We start from the raw sequence: 7131 nt of genomic DNA, 5'->3' as shown, positions 1-7131 counted from the left end.
GGAAAAGGACCCACATGTACAAAAATATTTATAGCAGCTCTCTTTGTAGTGCAAAGAATTGGAAATCAAGGGAATGTCCATGAATAGGGGAATGGCTGACCAAGTTGTGGTATACGAATGTAATGGAATACTATTGTGTTGTAAGAAACGATGAGCAGGAGGAGTTCAGAGAAACCTAGGACTTACATGAACTGATGCTGACTGAGAGGAGCAGACCCAGAAGAACATTGTACATCGTGTGATGAACAATGGGGATAGACTTGGCTCTTCTCAGCAGTGCAATGATCCAAAACAGTTTCAAAGAACTCATGATAGAAAATGTTCTCAACATGTAGAAAAAAGAACTGTGAATTATGAATGCAGATTGAACCATACTTTTTCTACTTTTGGACTTGTTTTTTTTCCTTCTTGTTTGAGGTTTTTCCTTTGTGCTCTGATTCTTCTTTCATAAGATGACTAACGTAGAAATATGTTTAATGTGATTGTACATATACAACCTATATCAGACTGCTTTATTTCTTGGGGAGGAGGGAGGGAAGGAAGGGGGTGAGAAAAAAATTGGAACTAAAAATCCAGTGAAAACAAATGTTGAAAACGATCCTTTTATGTAATATCTAACTGGAAAATAATAATAATAATAATAATAGCAATAAATTCTATCTATTATAATTATGTTTGGTCATTGCTTTCAAAATTATACTATGCCTACATAGACATTTGTACAATTTGTACAATTGACCCAAGAAATAAAATTTTAAGCAATATGTGTTTTGTGGTTTTCTAAGACCCCTTACAGATCTTCCCAATGGATCCTCCTGTGCCTCTGGGCTTAGAGCCCTGGTCCCAGAGTCAGAAAGTGCTGTATTCTAGGCTTACCTAATATACCTAATCAGGTTTGTGATCCTGGGACATTTTTTTGAGCTTCTCTGAAAGGAAGAGTGATAATAACAACTGGCTAAGCTGATTGTAGTGAGGATCACCTGAGCTCACAATTCGAAATGCTTTGTCTACCTGAAAGCACTTCACAACTGCTACCTAATAGATATATCATGAGGTGCCTTCCAATCCTAAAATTCAATCCTAAAAAGTCACTATGAATTCCAGTCTTATACAGCTGAAAGGGCCCTTCTGGTATTGACAGCCTTCTATTTCAATATCCTGTCCACTCTGACAGTCTCTTCTCCTGGGCACTTAATATCCTAAATAAAATCTATTTTCAGACCTGGTCTAGGTTCCCATGCTCTTGTGACTAGATACAATTTGTTGACTTTGGTGTTATGTATTTTTTAGTCAATTCATTCCTTGTACATAAATAACATATATTCTTAGCAATACTGTGATTTAAAGTACAGTGTCATGCCCTTTCCAATTTTAAATGAAGCCTTCTGTAATAAAATAAATACCCTGAATTACCTTTCCAGAAAAGAAAGATCAATACTGGACTTACCTAATTTCAAGTCACCATATGTAGGTTTTTATAGTTCCCAATTTTGCCCCTAGGAAATTGATAGATCTTCTAGGCCTTTCATTTTCCCTCTCGATTTCCTCTTTCATTTTGGAAATTTGAGAATATCACCGGTATGTTAATATTTTTATGTTAACATTTTTAACAAAATCTGCTTCTCTTACCCTAATTATATTTAATTATTTTTAAAATGACAATTTCCATACTTATACATTGGAATAATTAAAAGAAAAAAATAAACTTGTTAAAATATCAGAATTCCCTGAGTATATTTATTTTAATTTTCTAGGGCACTCCCCTAGCCTCACACCCATACTCCCCCAGCTAGGTTCAGAAAGGGCTGCACTTACACCCACCCTCAGATACAGACTAGGTTTGTGGTCCTGGAGTTTTATGACCCTCACTGTCCTCTCCTCTAGCATGAGGAGTGATAGTGGCAGCCAGCTGACTGCTTTCTGATAAAGATAACAGGAGCTTTTCCATCTTCTTTTGTGATGGTAGAGATCACTCTGACTTCCCTGGTGTAAAGGCTCTTCTCCCTCTGAGAGTCTTCCATGTAAGTGCCCTCCATGCTCTGACATTCTCTTCTCCATGGAAACTCCTAGCCTAGGCATTATCTGGGTGTTCTCAGGTCTCTACAAGCCCTGACATTCCATGATCTAAGGCCTTCCCCTCCTGTGACATGCCAGGCTTTGGTGTATTCTGAGTCCATGTATTTTAATGAAAACTACCTGCTCATGAGACTTAGCAATGCAGTGGTTTACAAAGAGAAATGGAGGCCTTTTCTTTTTTTTTAATTATAAAAGTATTTTATTATTTTCCAGTTACATGTAGAGATTGTTTTCAACATTTATTTTTATAATATTTCTAGTTTCAAATATTTTCCCTCCTTCCACTCCCTCACCCCTCCCCAAGACAGCAAGTAATCTGATATATGTTATTTATGTACAATAACATTAAACATATTTCTGCATTAGTCATGTTTTAAGAAAAGAATCAGAGCAAAAAGGCAAAACCTCAAAAAAAAAAAACCAGCACCAAAACCAAAGGAAATAATATGGTTCAATCAGCATCCATATTCTGCAGTTTGTTTTTTTTGTTTTTCTTCTGGATTTGGAGACCCTTTTCCATCATGAGTTCTTTGGAACTATCATGTACCATTGTATTGCTGAGAAGAATCAAGTCTATCACAGTTGATCAACCCATAATGTTAATGATACTGTGTACAATGTTCTTCTGGTTCTGCTCATCTCACTCATCATCAGTTCATGCAAGTCCTTCCAGGTTTCTCTGAAATCCTCCTGCTCATCGTTTCTTACAGCACAATAGAATTCCATTACATTCATATACCACAACTTGTTTAGCCATGCCCCAATTGATGGGCAGCGCTTCAATTTCCAATTCCTTGCCACCACAAAAAGAGCAGCTATAAATGTTTTTGTACATGTGGTTCCTTTTCCCTTTTTTATGATCTCTTTGGAAAAAAGACCCAAAAGTGGTATTGCTGGGTCAAAGGGTATGCACAGTTTCATAGCCCTTTGGGCATAATTCCAAATTGCTCTCCAGAATGGTTGGATTAGTTCATAGCTCCATTAGTGTTCCAATTTTTCTACAGCTTCTCCAACATTTATTATTTTCCTTTTTTGTCATATTAGCCAATCTGATAGGTGTCAGGTGGTACCTCAGAGTTGTTTTAATTTGCATTTCTCTAATCAATACTGATTTAGAGTATTTTTTCATATGGGAATAGATAGCTTTTATTTCTTCATCAGAAAACTGCCTGTTCATATCCTTTGACCATTTCTCAACGGGGGAATGACTTGGATTCTTATAAATTTGATTTAGTTCCTGATATGTTTTAGAAATGAGGCCTTTATCAGAAGTACTGGCTATAAAAATTGTTTCCCAGCTTTCTGCCTCCCTTCTAATTTTGGATACATTGCTTCTGTTTGTACAAAAACTCTTTGTGTATTTCTCTGCTTCAAATGTGTTTCTAGTAAACAGCATATTGTAGGATTCTGGTTTTTAATCCACTTTGCTATTCACTTCCGTTTTATGGCAGAGTTCATCCCATTCACATTCACAGTTATTAATACTGTCTATTCCCTTCTATTCTATTTACCCCCTTTGTACATTTCCCCCCTTCTTTCACCCTATTACTCCTCAACAACATTTTGCTTCTTTCCCCTGTCTGGCCCAAACTGCCCTCCCTTTTATAACCCCCCTCCCTTTTCTTTACCCTTTTCTCCCTTGCTTCTGCCCTCCCTTCTATCAGTCCCTGCTTTTCATCTTACCCTTTTACTTGCCTAAATAATAAGGTAAGTTTCTTTTTCCAAATGAATATATATGTTATTCATTCCCTCTTTAAATCAAATCTAGTGATAGTAAGGTTGAAACAATGTTCACCCCTCCCTTCTTTCCCTCTATTATAATAGGTTTTTCGAATCTCTTCATATGATGTAATTCACACCTGTCCACCTCCCTTTTCCTCTTCTCCCTTTTAAACCCTTTAGTTTTCTTTATATAATCACATCAAAGATAATTTATATTTATAACATCTGTGTATAATCCTTCTGTCTGCCCAAATACATGTACAGTTCTCACAAGTTATAAGTATCATTTTCCTGTGTAGGGATGTAAACAGTTTATCCTTGTTGAGTAACTTTTTCCCCTCTCTTTACTTTTTTTTTTTTTTTGGTGAGGCAATTGGGGTTAAGTTACTTGCCCAGGGTCACACAGCTGGTAAGTGTTAAGTGTCTGAGGCCGGATTTAAACTCAGGTCATCTTGAATCCAGGGCCAGTACTCTATCCACTGCACCACCAAGCTGCCCTTTTTTTTAAAACCTTTTTTAACTGCTCTTGATTCTTGTATGTTAAGATCGAATTTTCTATTCAGTTCTGGTCTTTTCATCAGGGAACCTTGAAAGTGCCCAATTTCATTGAATGTCCATCTTTTCCCCTGAAAAATAATGCTTGGTTTTCCTGGGTAATAGATTCTTGGCCACAATCCAAGCTCCTTTGCCTTCTGGAATATCATATTCCAAGCCTTATGATCTTAAAGCTGCCAGGTCCTGAGCAATCCTGACTGTGGCTCCATGATATTTAAATTGCTTCTTTGTGGCTGTTTGGAGTATTTTCTCCTTCACCTGATAATTCTGGAATTTGGCTACAATATTCCTTGGAGTTTTCCTTTTGGGGTCTCTTTCAGGAGGTTATTGGTGGATTCCTTCAATGATGATTTTTTTCCTCTGATTCTATGATATCAGGGCAGTTCTCCTTAATAATTTCCTGGAATATGGTGTCTAGACTCTTTTTTCTGATCATGGCTTTCAGGCAGTCCAATGATTCACAAATTGTTTCTCCTGGATCTGTTTCTAGGTCAGTTGTCTTTCCAATGAGGTATTTCACATTTTCTTCTTTTTTTTCCTTCTTCTGATTCTGCTTGACTGATTCCTGGTGTCTCATCGAGTCATTATCTTTCAACTGTCCAATTTTAATTTTTAAGGCATTGTTTTCTTCAGTGAGGTTTCATATGGGAATAGATAGCTTTTATTTCTTCATCAGAAAACTGCCTGTTCATATCCTTTGACCATTTCTCAACGGGGGAATGACTTGGATTCTTATAAATTTGATTTAGTTCCTGATATGTTTTAGAAATGAGGCCTTTTCCATTTTTTTCCATTTCCATTTCCACTTTTTTCCATTTGGCCAAATGAATTTTTTAAGGAGTCGTTTTCTTCAGTCCATGTTTGTGCTTCCTTTTCTAAGCTTCTGATTCTTTTTTTCATAATTTTCTTGTGTTGCTTTCATTTCTCTCCCCATTTTTCTTCTACCTCTCTAAATGGATTTTTTTTAGAAAAAAAATTATACATTGTTGACCACAAACACCCTATCATAAACCCATACTATTGGTGCAAAAATCTTGAACCAAGGGTTCTTTCTTTAGAACCTCTCTTCTCACTTTCTTAATTCCCAAGTTGCAGCTTTTATTGTCATTAACTGAACTGAACCCTCCTGAGCTTGCTATTGGGCGGATCCTCACCGCCCCCCACCCCAAACCCTCAAGGTTTTTAAAGGCAAATGTGCAGGCTCTTTCTCATCAATATGCAAATATGACAAACTCTGCTCACCCCTGGAGCAATTTTTGGCTTGTCTGGCCAGTCTTCTCTCAATTTACAGCCCCAATGTTAAGATGCTTCAAAAACTTCCATGCTCTTCTAACACTACTCTCCTCCTAATGAATTGCAAAGTAGCTGAAAAGTCACTGCAGAGAAAGAGGGCTAAAGCACTTAAATCAACACAATAATTTCCCAGAATGCATGGTAGCTTCTGACACAAAATTTTTTTTCCAGACTGAAAAACACGGAGCCTCGGTCTGTTGTCAAATGTTAATTTATTGGAATAGTCTCCTTTGTAGCTTAACTTGCTGGGCATTCCACAGCACCACTATTGATGTCATCAATAACATTATGAGGATGCCTGTCATCAGTGTTGCAGCCCACAGACTGGGCTGTTCCAAGGATCTCTTTAATGGTTCCGGAGAGCTCTTTTGCCAAGGATCTGTCAAGCAATGTTGATGATCTCATCAAGATGGATGTTTCCACTGTGTTTAATATTTTTCTGCTTCTTTCTGTCCTGAGGAGGTTCCTTTAGGGCTTTGATGATCAAGGCTGAAGCAGAAGGCACAACCTCAATCTGGGCCTTTCTGTTCTGAATGGTAAGTTTCACTGTGATCCTTAGCCCTTTCCAGTCACCAGTTGCCTTGGAAATGTCATCACCAACCTTTTTGGGAGACAAACCCAAGGGACCACTTTTGGGTGCCAGAGCTGATGTGGCACCAACTTCACTACCAGTGCACCTTAAAAACATGATTTTAGGGCGGCTAGGTGGCACAGTGGATAAAGCACCGGCCCTGGATTCAGGAGTACCTGAGTTCAAATCTGGCCTCAGACACTTGACACTTACTAGCTGTGTGACCCTGGGCAAATCACTTAATCCCCATTGCCCCACAAAAAAACAAACAACAACAACAAAAAAAACAACAACATGATTTTAATTTCGTTAGAGTCACACTTGGGCGGCATAGCAGTGACAAAGATGGAAGTTCGGCCTGGATGCTGTGGGGTGGTTGCCAGTGTTAGATGAACCCGGATTCGGGACAACTGAAAGAAGTTGCACCTTCACCACCACAAGCTGGGAGCAATTTTTGGCTTGTCTGGCCAGTCTTCTCTCAATTTAAGGCTCAACTGATTTTTAAAATCCTTTTTGAGCTCTTCCAAGAAGGCTTTTTGTTCTTGAGACCAATTCACCTTTCTTCTTGAGGCTTCACATGTAGGCAGTTTGAGAGTATTGTCCTCATCTGATTTTGTGTTTGCTTCTTCCCTGTTGACACAGAAGCTCTCAATAGTAAGATCTCTTTTGTTTCTTACTCATATTGCACCTTATTTTTTTTTTTAAGTTGAGGTCTGCTCTGGGAGCACCAGGGTCCCTGTTTCAAGCTTCTTGTGCTGGAGTATAGGGGCTGTGTCACTGGCTTTCTACACTGAGGCCTCGATGACTTGTGGATTTCTCACCAACTTGGGCTTGCTCCTGGTGCACTGGGATGGCCAGGCCTGTTTGTGCCTGTCCTATGGGTGGCCCTCTATGTGGCAGCCTGTCCTCTTAGC

General features: G+C 38.5%; 1 pseudogene; it reads right to left on the bottom strand.

The window, feature by feature from the left end:
• Positions 1-5883: 5883 nt before the first annotated feature.
• Positions 5884-6549, bottom strand: LOC122734163 (annotated as a pseudogene).
• Positions 6550-7131: the final 582 nt, after the last annotated feature.

This window comes from Dromiciops gliroides, chromosome X, assembly GCF_019393635.1.
Source record: "Dromiciops gliroides isolate mDroGli1 chromosome X, mDroGli1.pri, whole genome shotgun sequence".
In the NCBI taxonomy this organism is placed as follows: domain Eukaryota; kingdom Metazoa; phylum Chordata; class Mammalia; order Microbiotheria; family Microbiotheriidae; genus Dromiciops; species Dromiciops gliroides.
The sequence above is the reverse complement of the archived record's forward strand: the minus strand, read 5'-3'. Positions and strand labels throughout refer to the sequence as shown.